Source organism: Chenopodium album, chromosome 7, assembly GCF_948465745.1.
Source record: "Chenopodium album chromosome 7, dcCheAlbu1.1, whole genome shotgun sequence".
NCBI classification, from domain to species: Eukaryota; Viridiplantae; Streptophyta; class Magnoliopsida; order Caryophyllales; family Amaranthaceae; genus Chenopodium; species Chenopodium album.
In genome coordinates, this window is record NC_137840.1 from 1,999,312 (window position 1) to 2,017,655 (window position 18,344).

Below are 18,344 nucleotides of genomic sequence, written 5' to 3' on the forward strand. Positions count from 1 at the left end.
TTTTACTTGGTTTTAATAAGGTTTTACTACATTTGTCATGTTTGCGTGTGAAATGTCGTTATTGCTCAATTTTGGCTTTTCTTGCATATTTTGGTTGCTTATGGCATTAGATTAAACTTTATTGGTTTATCTTATGTTTAGGAACACTTGGATAAGTTCATTGCTCAAGATTGAAGAAATATAAAACATAAAAGAACAAGTAATGAAGAAATGTGCACTTGATTTGCAAAGATCAAACTTCAAATGCCTATATCTTTTTATCTACAAAACATTTTGGGGTTATTTCAATTGGAGATGAAATCTTATCTCGAGAGCTTTCCAACGGCAGGTCATATGCCCAATTCCGATGTAAATCATGAGAGACATGCTCATTTGAATCTGAGCGGTTTCCCCAGTCCGAAAGGAGCGGGCGCGCACCCTGTGAGGACCACTCGCTCCAAACTGTCTGGATGTTTCTGCCTCCCACTGCTACAGTTAGGAGCGCCCACTCCTATGCGGAGCTTCCTAGGCAATTTAGTAAGAGATATAAATAGATTTTTTTGGCTCATTTTAAAGGGAGGAATTCATTTCTTCAATAGTTTTTAGATTAGTTTTAGGTTTTTAGAGAGAGAAACTCTCAAATTTAAGAGAGTGAAAGTGAGAAACACAATGGTTTTCATGGATTTTGGACAATCAAAGGAGGAATTTGATGATTTGAAGATCTCCATCTTATATCAATGAGCATTCTTACTCTCTTTACTCTTTATGCTTTCTTTAATTGCTTTGTTAATCATGTTTGAGTAGGTTTCCTTCTACTAGGTGTTGAGTGAAGCTTTGTAATGGTTAATTGAGTTATTTGAGATAAATTTGATGATAATTGTGTGATTAAATTGATTGAATTGATGATGGCATGTTGTTTGTTTTAGATTGGATTGATCTCCCATGATAGCAAACTTAATTGCATATTAGTTCTAGTTTGACAAGGGATTGTGAATTAGAATTGTTATATTTGATTGCATATTGGGTAAATTTCTTCTATGCACCTAGTCAATGAGGGATCTAGGCTAGGAATTTGAGAGATTGCTCTTGAGTGTAATTAATTCTCATTTTAATTCTTTCTTTGCATGATTGATTTTCAAATGGATTCTCATTAACTTTTTAATTGTTCAAGTGGATTTTTACCCCTAGTAGACTTTATAATATTTTGTTCTTTATATGTGTGTTAGTGTAGTTGTAGTGTCCACTATCCATAAACCGACTTCGGCGTAACTTAAGCATTAGATCGAGAACAATCTAACATTACTGTTCCTTGTGGTTCGACTCCGAACTTACCACTAGACTTGTTTAGGGGTTAGTTTAGGATTATAATAAATTCTGTTTAGCCGTGAGGAAGTTAATCAACGACCTAATTTCCCCGCGCTCAATATGTTACAAGTTTTAATTAAATGCAATTAATATAATTAGGGTTTAAATTTAGTAATTTAGATAGGGTTTATGAGTTCAAATAAATTTGAGGGTTTTGGTTTCTAGGGTTTTGGGGTTCAATTGAGTTCTGGGTTTCAGTTATTTTTGTTTTGAGATTGAATTCAATTGCATTTTAATTACTAATTGCCCATTGTAAATGGTAGGATGTCAATCCACTTTGCAATATCATCCAAACAAGTGCAATTTTGGCATTCCACCAAAATTGGACACATCGTGGATTCTTGGCTTATAAATTCTATGATGTTGCATCTGGTAGAAGAGGATGCAAATTTTTCAAATGGATTGATAAAGAAATACATGAGTGACAGTGGGTTGTTAGTTGATGAAGAAAATTATTAATTAGGGAGGAAAGAGGAGGAGATCGAGAAGATAGTTGGGGGGAGTTAATTAGGTGGAAAAAGAGGATCAAAACGCGTTTATTGGACGGAAAACGTTACTAGGTAGTGCTACTCAAACGTTTCATAACTTGGGGGTAGTTCTACAGAAATAAAAATAAAATAAATAAAAAAACGAGTAGTTGTTCACAAATGACCCTATCTTTATAATAGTTCTAGACAAAATTTCCTTTATTTAAACAATAGAAACTGTGTAGGAGTTTACGTTTTGGATAAATGTAATTCAGTGGAAAAAAAATGCTTATTGAATTTTTTAATAATAATAACTAGTGTTTGACGCTGGTTTTGCTCCGAGGTAATATTCCGAATACTTTCCTTTTTATATTAGACGCTTTGAAAGAACTATGAGGTTTTTTAAATTTTGAGTACATTAGATTACAATGACAATGATAAATTATATTTTGGATTTTTTTTCTCTATTCTACATTATAATACTTGAGTGTATATATTTATATATAAATGTGTTTTTCATTCAATGTGATTTTCATTCAATAATACATGATCTATTTAATAATAATAAATGTGATTTTCTTCAATGAGGATTGGTGTTCAAACTTTGTATGCATTTTTAGATTTTGATCTCATGGATAAAGATTGTTGAAAAATGAAGTGGCGTGATGCTAAAGATTGTCGTTTGATTGATGATTTGGCGTGATACTGGTGTGAAAAGGAGTACATATTGGGGTTGTCAGAAAAAGTTGTCACGACACGATGACCCGACACGAATGCGACACGAAATAAGCGGGTCTGGGTCAAGAAATCTCAAATCTTTTAAGTAATTAGGTTGACACGAACCTGACACGAAATTTAATGGGTTGGTTTGGGTTTGAATTTTCAACCCGAAACTGACACGCATAACTTGATTATATTAATGGGTTGAACGTAAACCCGATAACTTGAATCTGACATGCTTAACTCGTCTATTGAAGTAGTCAACATAATTGAATCAATGTAAGTCACTCTTACTAACCCTCCTAAGTCATAACTACATACATAATTTGGTAGTGTATGTGTGTGTGTATATATATATTAGTAAAAACAAATTGTGGGAATTTTTTTTTGGTTTTAAGTGGACAAATTTACTACTGTTCGTTTCACTTTAAAGTCTTCTATAATTAATAACATATAAGTGGGTAAAAAGTTCCTCAGTAATCCGTTTAATAAGCGGGTTAGGTTTGGGTCAAGAGTTTTCAACCCGTTTATTAAATGAGCGAGTTAGGTTTGGGTTGAAGGTTTATCAACCTGTTTAATATCTACACGAACACGAACCTGACACGACACGACTCGTTTGATAGCCCTAGTACACGTGGCACATAGACATGTTTAAGAAAGGAATTGTACAAATTTGTAATAGAGTTTGGTTTTAAGTAGTCACATAAAAAAATTTAAGTTTAATCATTCTTTAAAAAAAATTAAGTTTAATTTAATCACATAGTAGCTCATGTTAATGATTTATTAGTTACTAGTTATGATCCAGCTCTCATTGCTCAATTGAAGTAGGCTTAGAATTTGTTATATACACTCAGATGTACCGTATACCCGGGGTCATTTGCTCATTCAATCAACAAATGAGCAATACGATATATTTTACTCATTTATTAATTGAATGAGCAAATGACCTCAGGTGTACATAATAGGCTCTTAAGCAGGCTTTCTAATGCATTTTGCATTTACTATCAAGGATCTTGATTAGATAAAATATGGAAAATTTACGAGAAAGGACTTTTTATAGTAACTTGTTTTAAAGAAGTGACCTTAAATAAATAAAAAATTGGCAAATTGGGACTTGAAATGAAATGCCATGTTCTCTAAAATATGGAAGCATGCAATTGAACTAAGTGCCATTGTCACTTCTCACCAATTTGACAGACACACTAAATTGATGATCAATCATGCAAAGAAAGAACAAAATGCGAAATAAACCTCCGTTTTATTATTTAATAAATAAACCCAAACACCTATTGAATAATGATCAACCAAAGTCAAAAAATAATGTGCACCACAAGTAGAGGGAGTTTTATACGACCCCCATAAATCACAATGAATTAATTCAAAAAAATGAGTAGCTTTACTATCACTATTTGGAAAACTATCCCTATGTTGTTTGGCTTGAGGACACACACAATGATATGTCCATTTTATATAGTAATTTACCCCCGTCCCTTGGCCATAATTAGTAGTGTTTTTGGCTCTTTCGAGCCACTTTTATTACTAATTTGTGTTTTCTAGTGTTTTCGTAGTCTTTGTTGAGTTTTGTAGGAAATTGCGCCTTTGGAGCATTTTCTCGGGTTTTTCATGGAGCGACTACGGGAATTAGAAGTGCACGACCATCTTTGAAGCCCAAAGCCGGTTAGAGTCATCGAGCGGGTGATTAAGGGCTCGGTAATTGGAATCCCGAGGCATTTGGACCGAGTATTCAAGACCCGAAGAGGAAATCCGGATTGGGCCGAGAAATCAAGCCCAATCGAAGTCCGAGCCTCAAAGTGGAGCAAGGGCCCGATCGGGCAAGAGGTTGCACGATCGGGCGCGGCGCGGCGTTGGTGCTGTGCGTGCTTATAGCGCGCCCGATCGTGCGAGCATCTAGCACGATCGGGCGATGCTGCGGAGAAGGAGCGCGAAGAAAAAGGCGGGCCCGATCAAGCCTGATTAGTTTAGTTTTAATCTTCGTTTTAGGAAACGTTTAAGTACGATTTTTTTACGTAATTTTGGATTACCTTCTTTCTTAGACTTTCTCTCTCTACTTAGAATATTTCTCTCTCTTTAATTCTCTCTCAACTTTTGTTCTTAATTATTTCCATTAATTCCAGATTTCTTTTTGGTAACAATTTCTTCTCTTTTAATTTCAGCTATTTTTCTTACTTCTTAGTTTATGCTTTTATTTATTTATTTGATTAGTTTAGTTATGATTATGCGTGAGTAGTTTTATTTCTAGGGTTTATGGGGATCTAATAAATGATATGAAGGGGTAATTGTGATTGTTAATTATCAATGCTTGGTTGATTTCCTATTGATTGATTTAATGCTATGCAATTAGGTTTGGCCAGATTTAATTGTTTGAGTTTAGCAATATTAATTCGAGATTCGACAGATGAGAATTGATGTTTAGGCTTAGTTTCAATAGGCGGATTAATTTTTAAATGGTTAAGTCGAGATTCGACAGATGAGATTTAATACCGGTAAATTAACTCTGTGATTATAATACGTAGCGAAAGCCCTTTATAATCTGATTAACCAATGCTTGATGATTGCTTATTATGATTTGACCTGGAATATTGTTTATTAGTGAACCTATTCCCTAGGCCTTTTAGTATTTGATTTTCTCCCTACTTTATTCCCTTCGACCTTATTCTCCGTAGTTTAGATTTTATTCACAAAAATATTGGTTATTTAGATAATTTAGACTATAATAATTAATTAGGAATAGAAAGACCTGTTTCCCTGTGGAGTTCGACCCTACTTCCCTATCTACTTTAGTTAGAGGACTTAGGTAATTATTTTTTATTAGGGGATACGACTTTACCCCGTCAAAATTTGGCGTCGTTGCCGGGGAAACGGTTCTATTTTTGTTTTTTGATTTTATTTTTGTAGTCTAGATTATCCTCTTTTGCCTCAGAGAACGTTAGTTCTTTGAGGCAATTCTCATATTTGTCTTTTAGTTCTTTGTTTATGCCCAGGTGTTCCAGATCAGGTTACATCACATTCGACCCTGAGATCGAGCGCTCTTTTCATAGGCAAAGGAAACTCTATAGACAAATTCTGGCGGGTTCTGAGGAGGACAACAGTCGAAGAGATTCTTTTTCCTGCCGAGGTCACGCAATATTGTAACACCATTAGACAAGCCAAGGTCACGCAAGACCAAATCAGGGAGATTCTTTTTCCTTTTTCATTATGTGGCAAAGCTAAATTATGGTTTAATGGTTTGAATAGAAATGCACTTGGTATTACTGACTGGGAAACTCTTGCTTTGAATTTCTATAATATATACTATCCTGCAGAGAGAACAGCGGTGCTAAGGAGTGCTATTCAGAACTTCACTCAAGAGGCCGACGAAACGTTATATGAGGCTTGGGAGAGGTTCAAGGATCTACAGAGAAAGTGCCCCCACCACAATCTAGCACAATGGCAATTGATCCAAGCATTCTATAATGGTCTTGGAAATTCTTCTAGATCAATGCTAGATTCTGCAGCTAGTGGGAGGTTCATGAATTTAAATGTGGACGATGCAGGACAGGTTATCGAAGACATGGCAATACACAATTCCCAATATGGGAATCCGAGAGGGTTTGCAAATAAAGGAAAACATAATGTCGATTCTGTATCCTTTTTGCAAGCTCAATTAACGTCTATTTGTTAAAAATTAGATAATCTTACTGCTGCTCCTAACTCTGTAGCTAATGTTTCTGCTGTTGCTAACAATGAAGCTTTTTGTGAAAATTGTGGAATTGTAGGTCTTTGGGAGCAAGATCGTAGGAGCTCTATGGAACAAGTTAATGCCTTTCAAACCTATAGGCAGAATAACCCCTATTCTAATTCTTACAATGCCGGTTATAAAAATCATCCTTATCTTTCATACCGGAGCACCAATGTACAAAACCCTCCACCTCCACAACAACCACAACAGCAAACCCCACCACAGCAAAAATATTATCATCCTAATTCCGGCCAGAAAAGCCAAGCATCACCCTCATCATCTTCCGACCCTGCCATGACAGAAATTAGAGCAATACTTGCTAATATGAAAAAGCACATGGAGAGTAGGGACGCGCAAATTGTTTCTATCCTAGCCCATAATAAAATCATGGACAATCAAATTGCACAACTTTCATCTACCCTACAATCCCGTCAGCAGGGAGCTCTACCATCACAACCTATCCATCCTATAGATCATGCCAATGCAATCACTCTAAGGAGTGGTTCACACTATGATGGACCTCCTATGACAAAAGAAGATAGACCAGTTCCTGATCTAGATTCCTCTATACCAAACGCTAATCCTGCTAGCCCTGCAGGGCTACAAATAGATACTAACCCTACTAATGTTTCTGTGCAGGGTAAATCGCAGGATAAGGGAGGAGATGTGCATAGCCCGGTTATCAAACTTCCATTCCCTAATAGACAACTGAAGAGTAAGTTTGATAAACAATTCGGTAAGTTTTTAGAGGTTGTGAAAAACCTACAGGTAACGGTTCCTTTTACTGACTTAATCACTCAAGTTCCTACTTATGCTAAATTTATGAAAGACATTCTGACTAGGAAAAGGGCCTTTAATGAAGTAGAAACTGTAGCTTTCACAGAGGAGTGTAGCGCTTTATTGCAAAACAAATCCCCTCCTAAATTAAAGGATCCCGATAGTTTTTCTATCCCTTGTCATATTGGGAATGTTTTTATTGATAAAGCTTTATGTGATTTGGGTGCTATTGTCAGTGTCATGCCATCGTCTGTCTGCGCTAAACTTAATATGGGAGAATTAAAAGTTACTAATATAACTTTGCAAATGGCAGACCGTTCGGTAAAATACCCCTTAGGTATTTTAGAGGACGTACCTGTCAGAGTTGGTAAATTTTTTATTCCTGTTGATTTTGTTGTTTTAGACATGGCAGAGGACACACAAATACCCATTATATTAGGTAGGCCTTTCCTCCATACTGCAGGAGCAATCATTGATGTTAAAAATGGTAAACTAACCCTTTTTGTAGGTGACGATAATGTTACTTTTAATTTAGGGAAGGTTTTGAAAGGGCCTATGTTAGAGGAAAATTGTTGCTACATTGATATAATTGATATAATGGATGATATTTGTGATGATAACTTGCCACAAGTTGTTGCGAAAGATCCCCTAGAGGAAGTTCTCTGCGGGAATTTATCTAGAGACAATGCAAGCGTTTGGGGTAATGAGGTACAAGATATTGAAAAGGCTCTTTCCTTAAAAGAGTTAAGCCCCAAGGAAACAATGAAGGTAGTAAATTTAGTTCAGGAATCAAAACCTGCAGAGGTCAAGAAACCTGAGCTAAAAACTCTCCCTTCTCATTTAAAATATATTTTTCTGGATGAACAGGAACTACACCCCGTGATCATCAGTACTGCACTTACTGACCTACAAACTTCCCAACTTCTAGGGGTTCTCAAAACCCAAAAGAAGGCTATTGGGTACAGTATTGATGATCTCAAGGGTATTAGCCCTGACTTTTGTATGCACAGGATACATCTAGAGGAAAATTACAAACCCTGCATTCAACCCCAACGAAGATTAAATCCCAAAATGCAGGAAGTAGTCAAGAAGGAGGTTATGAAATTACTTGATGCAGGTATTATCTATCCTATTTCTGACTCCAAATGGGTAAGTCCTGTGCAGGTAGTGCCAAAGAAGGGTGGGATGACTGTGATAACAAATGAAAAGAATGAATTAATTCCCACTAAAACTGTAACAAGGTGGCGTATGTGCATTGACAATCGTAGATTAAATATCGCCACTAAAAAGGACCACTTACCCCTTCCCTTTATACATCAAATGCTTGAGAGGTTAGCCAATCATAAATTCTTTTGCTATTTGGATAGGTATTCGGGATTTTTCCAAATTCCGATTCACCCTAAAGATCAGGAAAAGACCACTTTTACATGCCCTTATGGCACTTTTGCATATCGTAGAATGCCCTTTAGTTTATGTAATGCACCCGCTACATTTCAACGTTGTATGATGAGCATTTTTAATGATTTCATAGAATCTATTATGGAGGTCTTTATGGATGATTTTAGCATATATGGTTCTTCATTTGATTCATGCTTAATTAACCTCGCTAAAATTTTGAAAAGATGTGAAGAGTGCAACTTAGTTCTTAATTGGGAAAAATGTCACTTTATGGTGACAAAGGGAGTAGTCCTAGGTCATATCGTATCTGATAAGGGCATACAAGTAGACAAAGCTAAAATATCAGTGATTGAGCAATTACCTCCCCCAGTTAATGTTAAGGGAGTTAGAAGTTTCTTGGGTCATGCGGGGTTTTATCGCCGCTTTATCAAAGATTTTTCTAAAATTGCTAAACCACTGACGCACCTTTTGCTCAAGGATGCCCCTTTTATTTTTACTGACGAGTGTCTTGCGGCTTTCAACAGGATTAAGCAGGCTTTGATATCGGCACCCATCATATGTGCTCCCGATTGGAACCTTCCTTTCCAGATCATGTGTGATGCAAGTGACTTTGCGCTAGGAGCCGTGCTCGGAAAGAGAAAGAACAAGGTTTTGCATGCTATTTATTATGCAAGCAAAACCTTGGATGAAGCTCAAGTCAACTATGACACTACGGAAAAGGAGTTCCTTGCTGTTATTTATGCTTTAGAAAAATTTAGATCATATCTTATTGGTTCTAAAGTTATTGTTTTTACTGATCATGCAACATTGAAGTATTTGATAGCTAAGGCGGAATCAAAGCCAAGGCTACTCCGATGGGTTCTTTTGCTCCAAGACTTCAACATAGAAATAAAAGATAAAAAGGGAGCAGAGAACGTAGTGGCAGATCACTTGTCACGTATCAGGTATGATGAGGGTAAGGATTCTTTACCTATAGATGATTCTTTCCCTGATGACAACCTTTATGTAGTTGTAGAGCAACACCCATGGTATGCGGATTTTGCTAATTATTTAGTTGGTGGTACTCTACCTCTTGACTTGTCCTACCAACAAAAAAAGAAATTCCTTTCTGATGTTAAACATTATTTTTGGGATGATCCTTTTTTGTTTCGTGAGTGTGCAGATGGATTATTTCGCAGGTGTGTTCCCGAATGGGAAGTCCACGGTGTGCTTACTAGTTGCCACACCTCACCATATGGAGGACATCATGGCCCCACTAAAACGGTGGCCAAGATTAATGAGTCAGGTTTTTATTGGCCTACGATGTTTAAGGATGCTAACATTTTTGTGCAGGCTTGTGACTCTTGCCAGAGGACTAGCAACATCTCGCGGAGGCATGAGATTCCCCAAACAGGAATTTTAGAAGTTGAAATTTTTGACGTTTGGGGTGTTGATTACATGGGACCGTTCCCTTCTTCAAAAGGGAACCGTTATATTCTTGTCGCCGTAGATTATGTATCCAAGTGGGTCGAGGCCATCGCCACTCCTACCAATGACGCCAAGGTCGTCCACAAGCTTTTCAAGAAGACCATCTTTCCAAGATTTGGTGTACCCAGAGCTATAATAAGTGACGGAGGATCTCACTTTCATGAACGGAAGTTGGACACCCTCCTCAAAAAGTATGGTGTCTACCATAAGACAGGTTTAGCCTACCACCCCCAAACTAGTGGCCAAGTTGAGGTTTCCAACCGTGAGATCAAGGCCATTCTACAGAAGGTGGTGGCAAAATCAAGGAAAGATTGGAGCGACAAGTTGGACGACACTCTTTGGGCATACAGAACTGCATTCAAGACCCCTATAGGTACTACTCCGTATAGACTCGTGTACGGAAAATCATGTCATCTCCCGGTCAAATTGGAATATAAGGCATATTGGGCTATAAAGGAGCTCAATCTAGATGCCAAACTAGCGGGAGAAAAGAGGTTACTTCAACTTAATCAACTCGATGAGTTTAGGTTGATGGCCTATGATAGTGCTCGAGTCTACAAAGAGAAGACGAAGAAGTGGCACGACAAGATGATCCTTCCGAGAGAATTCAAGGAGGATGATAAGGTGTTACTATTCAAATCACGACTTAAACTTTTCCCAGGAAAGTTAAGGTCAAGGTGGTCGGGTCCTTTTATCGTAAAAAAGGCCAACAAATTCGGTTCTGTGGAAGTTTTCGACGAACATGGTAACGAGTTCAAGGTTAATGGCCAAAGACTCAAGCTATATCATGAGGGGGCTACAATTGGTGCAGTTGATATACTTCACCTAAGTGGTTCCGATTCACTCTGAGTTTCACTGTGGTAAGAGGGTCGTGCGGGACCTAGATAAACCAGCGCTTTGCGGGAGGCAACCCGTATTTCTTGCTTTCTAGACTAGTTTTCCTTTTTCTCTATTTTTATTTTTTTATTTTAGAGAGGCGAGAAGAGTGAAATTTTACCGTTTATAAGTGTTTTTGTACAGGTATAGGTTTAAGAGGTCAAAAGACTTAGAAAAATTTAAGGACGAAGAAAAAGCTAAGGACATCTGACTGGGCACGGGCCCGATCGGGCGCGCAACCAAGGGAAAATTTCAGCTTTAATTTCGCCCGATCGGGCGTGGGTGCCCGATCGGGCGCGAAGAGAGTTGGAAATCGGAGCTAAATTAGCCCGATCGGGCGAGGATGCCCGATCGGGCGCGCAAGTGCAGTCAGAAACTCGAGCAAATTTCGCCCAATCGGGCGAGGTTGCCCGATCGGGCGTAAATCGAGTGAAGGAAAAGAAATGTCGGGCGAAGCTCGCCCGACCTGGTGAGTGAACGGGCGAAATTTTCGTCCGTGTTCGCGCCCGATCGGGCGCGCAACTATGGTTCTGGGTTTCAGCATTATCCGCCTGATCGGGCGAGGCTTGCCCGATCGGGCGCGCCTTATTTGGCTGTCCCCTATATTATTTTCCCCTTCTTTCTTTCCTCACTTTCTTCTTATTTCATCTTCTTCTCCATTACTTTCTCTCTCTAAAACCTCCATTTTTACACCTTCAAACTCACTTATTTTCAAGATCTTCTCCAATCCTTCCATCAAAACTCAAAAATTTTTGCATATTTTTAATCCTTTCATCTTTCTCTACAATCTACACCTAATTTCTACCGCTTTCTCTCAATTTTCTCTAAACCCTAAGAGAGAGAAAGTCTTCAATTCCTATCTTTTCTACTCACAAATGGCTCTCAAGAGATCAAGAACTGTAAGGGGGGAAAGCTCAAGGCAACAAGAGGCCATAATTGACCCGAATTTGCAAGTTCCGGGATGGGAGAGGGTGGTCATCACCACCCAAGAGCAAAAACAAAGGATGATCAACCTCACTCTAAGGCAGGTAATTCCCACTCATTTTATTCATCACCCCACCTTTATTAGATTAGGAATTGATAAGCATGTAGAAAAGTTGTTCAAGGGAGTTGGCATGAGTGGTTTCTTTAACATGCATTATGATACCTATGATTACTTAACCTTAGAATTCGTTTCTAGTTTTAATGTCATAAAATCTAATGCTTTAATTTCTCATGTTCAATTTTGATTATTCAATAATGATGTTAGATTGACATTGAAAGAATTTGGTAAACTTTTTGAGTTAAAATCGGATAGGCCACTTGAACCGTACCGCCCTAAGACAACATTGTCGTTGTCTATCAATCCCTTACGGGGGATCCTAATTTGAACCTCCAACATGCCAAGGGCACTTGGATTCAACATCCCGTGCCAAAGCTTTGGCAACGGTTTGTAGGCCTTACCATTTTTGGAAGGCATGAACCCGCCAATGTTAGGCAGGATGAGCTTGAATTGCTAGGGTCATACATGATCCCTAGGAGTGAAAAGCTCAACATAGTCCACAAAATGGCCAACCACTTCCAACGGGTGACCAATGCGGCCGAGGCGGGTAGGTCTAGGGTACCCATTTATTTTGGTGGCCTAGTTACACACATAGCGGTCAAACACCTTAACTTTGTCCCTAACGATGACGGTAAGGTAGCCGGAATAAAAATCCGTCGAAAATTCCGAAGTTTACGACGGAATTTCGTGTCCGTCGGAACAATTCCGTCGGAAATTAGCCTTTTTCTAGTAGTGACCGCCCTAAGACAACATTGTCGTTGTCTATCAATCCCTTACGGGGGATCCTAATTTGAACCTCCAACATGCCAAGGGCACTTGGATTCAAACACCTTAACTTTGTCCCTAGCGATGACGGTAAGGTAGCCGACCCAACTATTATGGACCTACCCTATTTAGGTGGCCTTAATTGGATTAATGTCATGGGAGGTGAGAATTGGTGGGTGATTCAACGGGAATCAGGTAGGAGGGATAATGCTTTCACATTACCCAACCCCACCTTGACCAAATTTGAGAAGGGGAAGCCTTCTTACACTTTTGAGATTAACGGTCAAGGTGAGGTTCAACCACCTCACCCTTCACCTCAACCCCACCAATCTCCCATAGACCACTCACCTCATCACCATTCACCACACTACCCACCACCTCCACCCTTTACATATGATATTCCCACTTCCTAAACCAACTACAACATTGACCCCAACGCCCCTTATGACTTCTCGGCTTTTAGGAGCCAATTAGATAGGATTGAGAGGGGGCAAGGGAGAGTTGAGGGTATGGTTAGGGACTTGGACACTAGATTAGGGTCTCTAGATAGAAGGGTGGGGTATGTGGAGAGGAACCTAGAGAGGGGTTTATACCCCATGTATGATGATTATGCCCGTCGGGGGGCTATTCCCCCCGATTCACTTGTCCCCGATTGGTTCCAATATCCGCAAGGTGGATATACGAACCCAAGTGCCTACGATACCTATGTCGACTACTCATCGGTCCATGGTTATGGGACCGATGTACCTTTTGGTGGGCTTGGGGGGAATGTGGACCCTAACTACTTTGCAGGTGGTTCGGGTTATGGAGGTGGTGGCTCTAGCCATGGAGAAGCCGGTTCTAGCCACGGAGGGGGCTATTCGAGGATGGATGAGGATGAGGAGTAGGCTACCTCCCAAGTCAATGAGGGCATTGCTTGATTTGGCTTGGGGGGGTGTTCTTTCGCTTGGTAATTCTCTTCCTTTTCTCTTTTTATTTGCTTTCTAGTATAGTTTTCATTGCTTTCCTAGTGTAGTTTTTATTGCTTTCTTATATATGAAAAATACAAAAAAAATTGAAAAATAAAAAAATTCAAAAATACGTTCCAATGAATTGTAAATCATGCTTCCATGTGCCCCATACTTGAGAAAATTTGTTTTGATTCTTGGTTATTGATAATGAGCATTGTGGATTTGTTGGTTATGATTTGAAGTTTAATTGCTTGGATTCCTAAACATGAGTCAATTTTGCCAACTATTTGTGAATATAGTGCTTGACTAGTTGATTTGGTTAGGAAATGTGTGATAGTTCCATAATTCCTGGTATGCCAACGAATTTGAGTATTGATTTGCAACTATGAGTAGTGTTTCATGACTTATTATTATGCACATGAGGAGGACGAAGGCGCTCATTCTTTTAGGTAGCCTTCAGAGTATTAGATACATTTGTTCCCTTCTTGTTACCCATGTTGTTGCTTGTGCCCTTTTATTGTTTATTTAGCCACATTACAAGCCTATATGAGCCCCATTGGTTACTAGTCCCAAGCTTGGCTTGGGGGAGCTATTAGTTGGTGAGGTGAGGGAGTTGTGGTGTGCACATTATTTGCACAATGTGGGAATAAAAGAAGAGTTATTGTTCTTTGATTTTTGATTGGAAAATATTGATGTTGTGTTTCAAAGTTGAAATATGAGTTAAAAAGAAAAAAAAGAGCAAAAGAAAAAATTAATGCTCAAATGTTCTATTTGAAGGTTGTTCAAAGAAAAAAAAAAAAGAAAAAAATTCAAGTTGAAAAAGAAAAAAAAAAGAAAAAGGAATGAGTTCAAAGTTTGTTTTTCACTCAAAGTTCTACATTATCATATTTTTATGAGTGATTATTGTAAGTGTTGTCAATTGTTTATGATGATTGGAGTTGTATTTGGTGGTTTTTGTTGGAGTTAGTTATGTTGATGGAGATGTATGTGATGTATCCATTTTATATAGTATTTTACCCCCGTCCCTTGGTCATAATTAGTAGTGTTTTTGGCTCTTTAGAGCCACTTTTATTACTAATTGGTGTTTTCTAGTGTTTTCGTAGATTTGGTTGACTTTTGCAGGGATTTATGCTTTTGGAGTATTTTCCCGAGATATTTAGGAGCAATCACGAGCACTGGAGAAGCACGACCAGATTTTATAGCCCAGGGCCGGTTGGAGCCATCGAACCGGTGATTAAGGGCTCGGTAGAGGTGATACCGGGGCGTTTGGACCGAGTATTCAAGACCCAAAGAGGAAACCCAGATTGGCCCGAAGAATTGGAGCCCAATCGAAGTCCAAATATTGGCCCAAATGATCCGCCCGGCCAAAAAGGCTGGCGCCCGGCCGGGCGGGAGGAGCGCCCGGTGACGCGCCCGGCCGGGCGCGAGATAGCTATTAAAGATAAAAAGGCGCGCCCGGCCGGGCGGTGCCTCGCCCGATCGGGCGCGTGTTTATTTAGGAGACGATTAACGTCGTTTTAATTTGTTTCAGTTTAGGATTTTTGTACGGAGTATAAATACTCCTCCGTAATACGATTTGAGGGGGACTTCTTCTTCTCTTAATCTTTTCTCCTAGACTTTCTCTCTCTACTTAGTTTTCTCTCTCTTAATCTCTCTCTAAACTTTTGTTCTTATTCCTTTGATTAATTCCAGATTTATTTTGGTGACGATTTCTCTTCCCTTAATCTTAGTTATTTATTTTATTCCTTTGATCATGATTTATTTTATTGCTTTGCTTAGTCTATATCTAATTATGTGTGAGTAGTTTAATTTCTAGGGTTTATGGGGATCTAATAAATAATATGAAGGGGTAAATTATTGTTGTTGATTATCAATGCTATATTAATTTCCTATTGATTGATTTAATGCTCTGTGACTAGATTAGGCCTATCTTTTATGCATGAGTTTGACAATATTGATTCAAGAATCGAGAGATGAGAATTAATGTTTAGGTCTAGTTTCAATAGGCAAGTTAATTTATAAATGGTTAAGTCAAGATTCGAGAGATGAGATTTAATACCGATAAATTAATTGTGTGATTGTAATAAGTAGCGAGAGCCCTTTACAATCTGATTAATTGATGCATTGATGATTGACTATTATTGATTGTTGGTATTGCATGATGATTTCTTATTGGATTGTTTTAATGTTTTACAATTGCGGCTTGTAAAAGTATAGCAATATTAAATTGATGAATCGAGCAGATGTTAATTTGATATTAAAGGCTATTTTCAATAAGAACTTAGATCCAGTAAATTGCGAGAGCCTGTTAGATCTATGTTGGTTAATAAATTGCGAGAGCCTGTTAATCATGTTATTTATGCAATGTCAATGATTGATTACCCTATTTTACCCCGGAGTATTATTTATTGGTGAACCTATGCCCTAGATCCTTTTATATATTATTTTCTCCCTTTTCTTACTCTTTTTAGTTTAGTTTCATATTCAACTTTTAATATTGGTTACTTAAATAATTTAGATTATAATATTTAATTAGGAGTAAAAAGACTTGTTTCCCTGTGGAGATCGACCCTACTTCCCTATCTACTTTAGTTAGTGAATTAGGTAATTATTTTTGATTAGGGGATACGACTTTACCCTGTCAGTATGATCATCATTTATTTTGATCATGGGTTTATTAGGATTTGGCTCCCTTAATGCATAGCTTTTCTCTCACATACTCCCAAATTTATCCTACCCTTTACCCTAGCCTTACATTACAAGCTTTAAAGACCTTCCGACCTTGTGCATAGAAGTTATGTAAATGTGAAAGTGTTGTTTAACAATGCAAGTTATGACTTGGCATATTTCGAGTCGACTAGTAGGATGAGCGTACATTGTTTTTATACACACGAGAGTATGAGTTGGGAGGGCATTGTTCACATTAAAGGGGTTGGTTGGAGAGCGATCGAGTACATCTTTTACTCGCCACATAAATGAGAGTAGAGTGTGTGAGCACTAGTCTTGAATTCTATATGCTCTTGTGGTTTGCTTTACTTGACAATTGTTGGGGAGGAAGGGTGATTAGATGAATAAGATTGATTGATGTTGAAGCATGTTCATTAGATTTGCCTTGAATCGTTGGTGCTTGATTTGTTTATTGGGGTGAAGTATGTTTTATATGTTCATTGATGAGCTCTTTGCTTAGGGACAAGCAAAGGTTTGGCTTGGGGGAGCTTGATGTGTCCATTTTATATAGTAATTTACCCCCGTCCCTTGGTCATAATTAGTAGTGTTTTTGGCTCTTTCGAGCCACTTTTATTACTAATTTGTATTTTCTAGTGTTTTTGTAGTCTTTGTTGAGTTTTGTAGGAAATTGCGCCTTTGGAGCATTTTCTCGGGTTTTTCATGGAGCGACTACGGGAATTAGAAGTGCACGACCATCTTTGAACCCCAAGGCCGGTTAGAGTCATCGAGCCTGTGATTAAGGGCTCGGTAATTGGGATCCTGAGGCATTTGGACCGAGTATTCAAGACCCGAAGAGGAAATCCGGATTGGGCCGAGAAATCAAGCCCAATGTCCGAGCCTCAAAGTGGAGCAAGGGCCCGATCGGGCAAGAGGTTGCAAGATCGGGCGCGGCGCGGCGTTGGTGCTGTGCGTGCTTATAGCGCACCCGATCGTGCGAGCGACTAGCACGATCGGGCGATGCTGCGGAGAAGGAGCGCAAAGAAAAAGACGGGCCCGATCGGGCGGCCTTTCGCCCGATCGGGCGCGTGTTTTTATGAAGCCTGATTAGTTTAGTTTTAATCTTCGTTTTAGGAAACGTTTAAGTACGATTTTTGTACGTAATTTTGGATTACCTTCTTTCTTAGACTTTCTCTCTCTACTTAGAATATTTCTCTCTTTTTAATTCTCTCTCAACTTTTGTTCTTAATTATTTCCATTAATTCCAGATTTCTTTTTGGTAACAATTTCTTCTCTTTTAATTTCAGCTATTTTACTTACTTCTTAGTTTATGCTTTTATTTATTAATTTGATTAGTTTAGTTATGATGATGCGTGAGTAGTTTTATTTATAGGGTTTATGGGGATCTAATAAATGATATGAAGGGGTAATTTTGTGATTGTTAATTATCAATGCTTGGTTGATTTCCTATTGATTGATTTAATGCTATGCAATTAGGTTTGGCCAGATTTAATTGTATGAGTTTAGCAATATTAATTCGAGATTCGACAGATGAGAATTGATGTTTAGGCTTAGTTTCAATAGGCAGATTAATTTATAAATGGTTAAGTCGAGATTCGACAGATGAGATTTAATACCGGTAAATTAACTCTGTGATTATAATACGTAGCGAAAGCCCTTTATAATCTGATTAACCAATGCTTGATGATTGCTTATTATGATTTGCCCTGGAATATTGTTTATTAGTGAACCTATGCCCTAGGCCTTTTAGTATTTGATTTTCTCCCTACTTTATTCCCTTCGACCTTATTCTCCGTAGTTTAGATTTTATTCACAAAAATATTGGTTACTTAGATGATTTAGACTATAATAATTAATTAGGAATAGAAAGACCTGTTTCCCTGTGAAGTTCGACCATACCTCCCTATCTACTTTAGTTAGAGGACTTAGGTAATTATTTTTTATTAGGGGATACGACTTTACCCTGTCACACCACAAGCTTTATTCAAAAATTTATTTGCAGAACTACTACGAAGAGGTGGAATCAACTTAACCACTCTATCCGACGGATGCCCAAGTCTTCTATGCCACAACTCAAATTCTGACACTGCAGGAATTGCACTGCACATACTGTA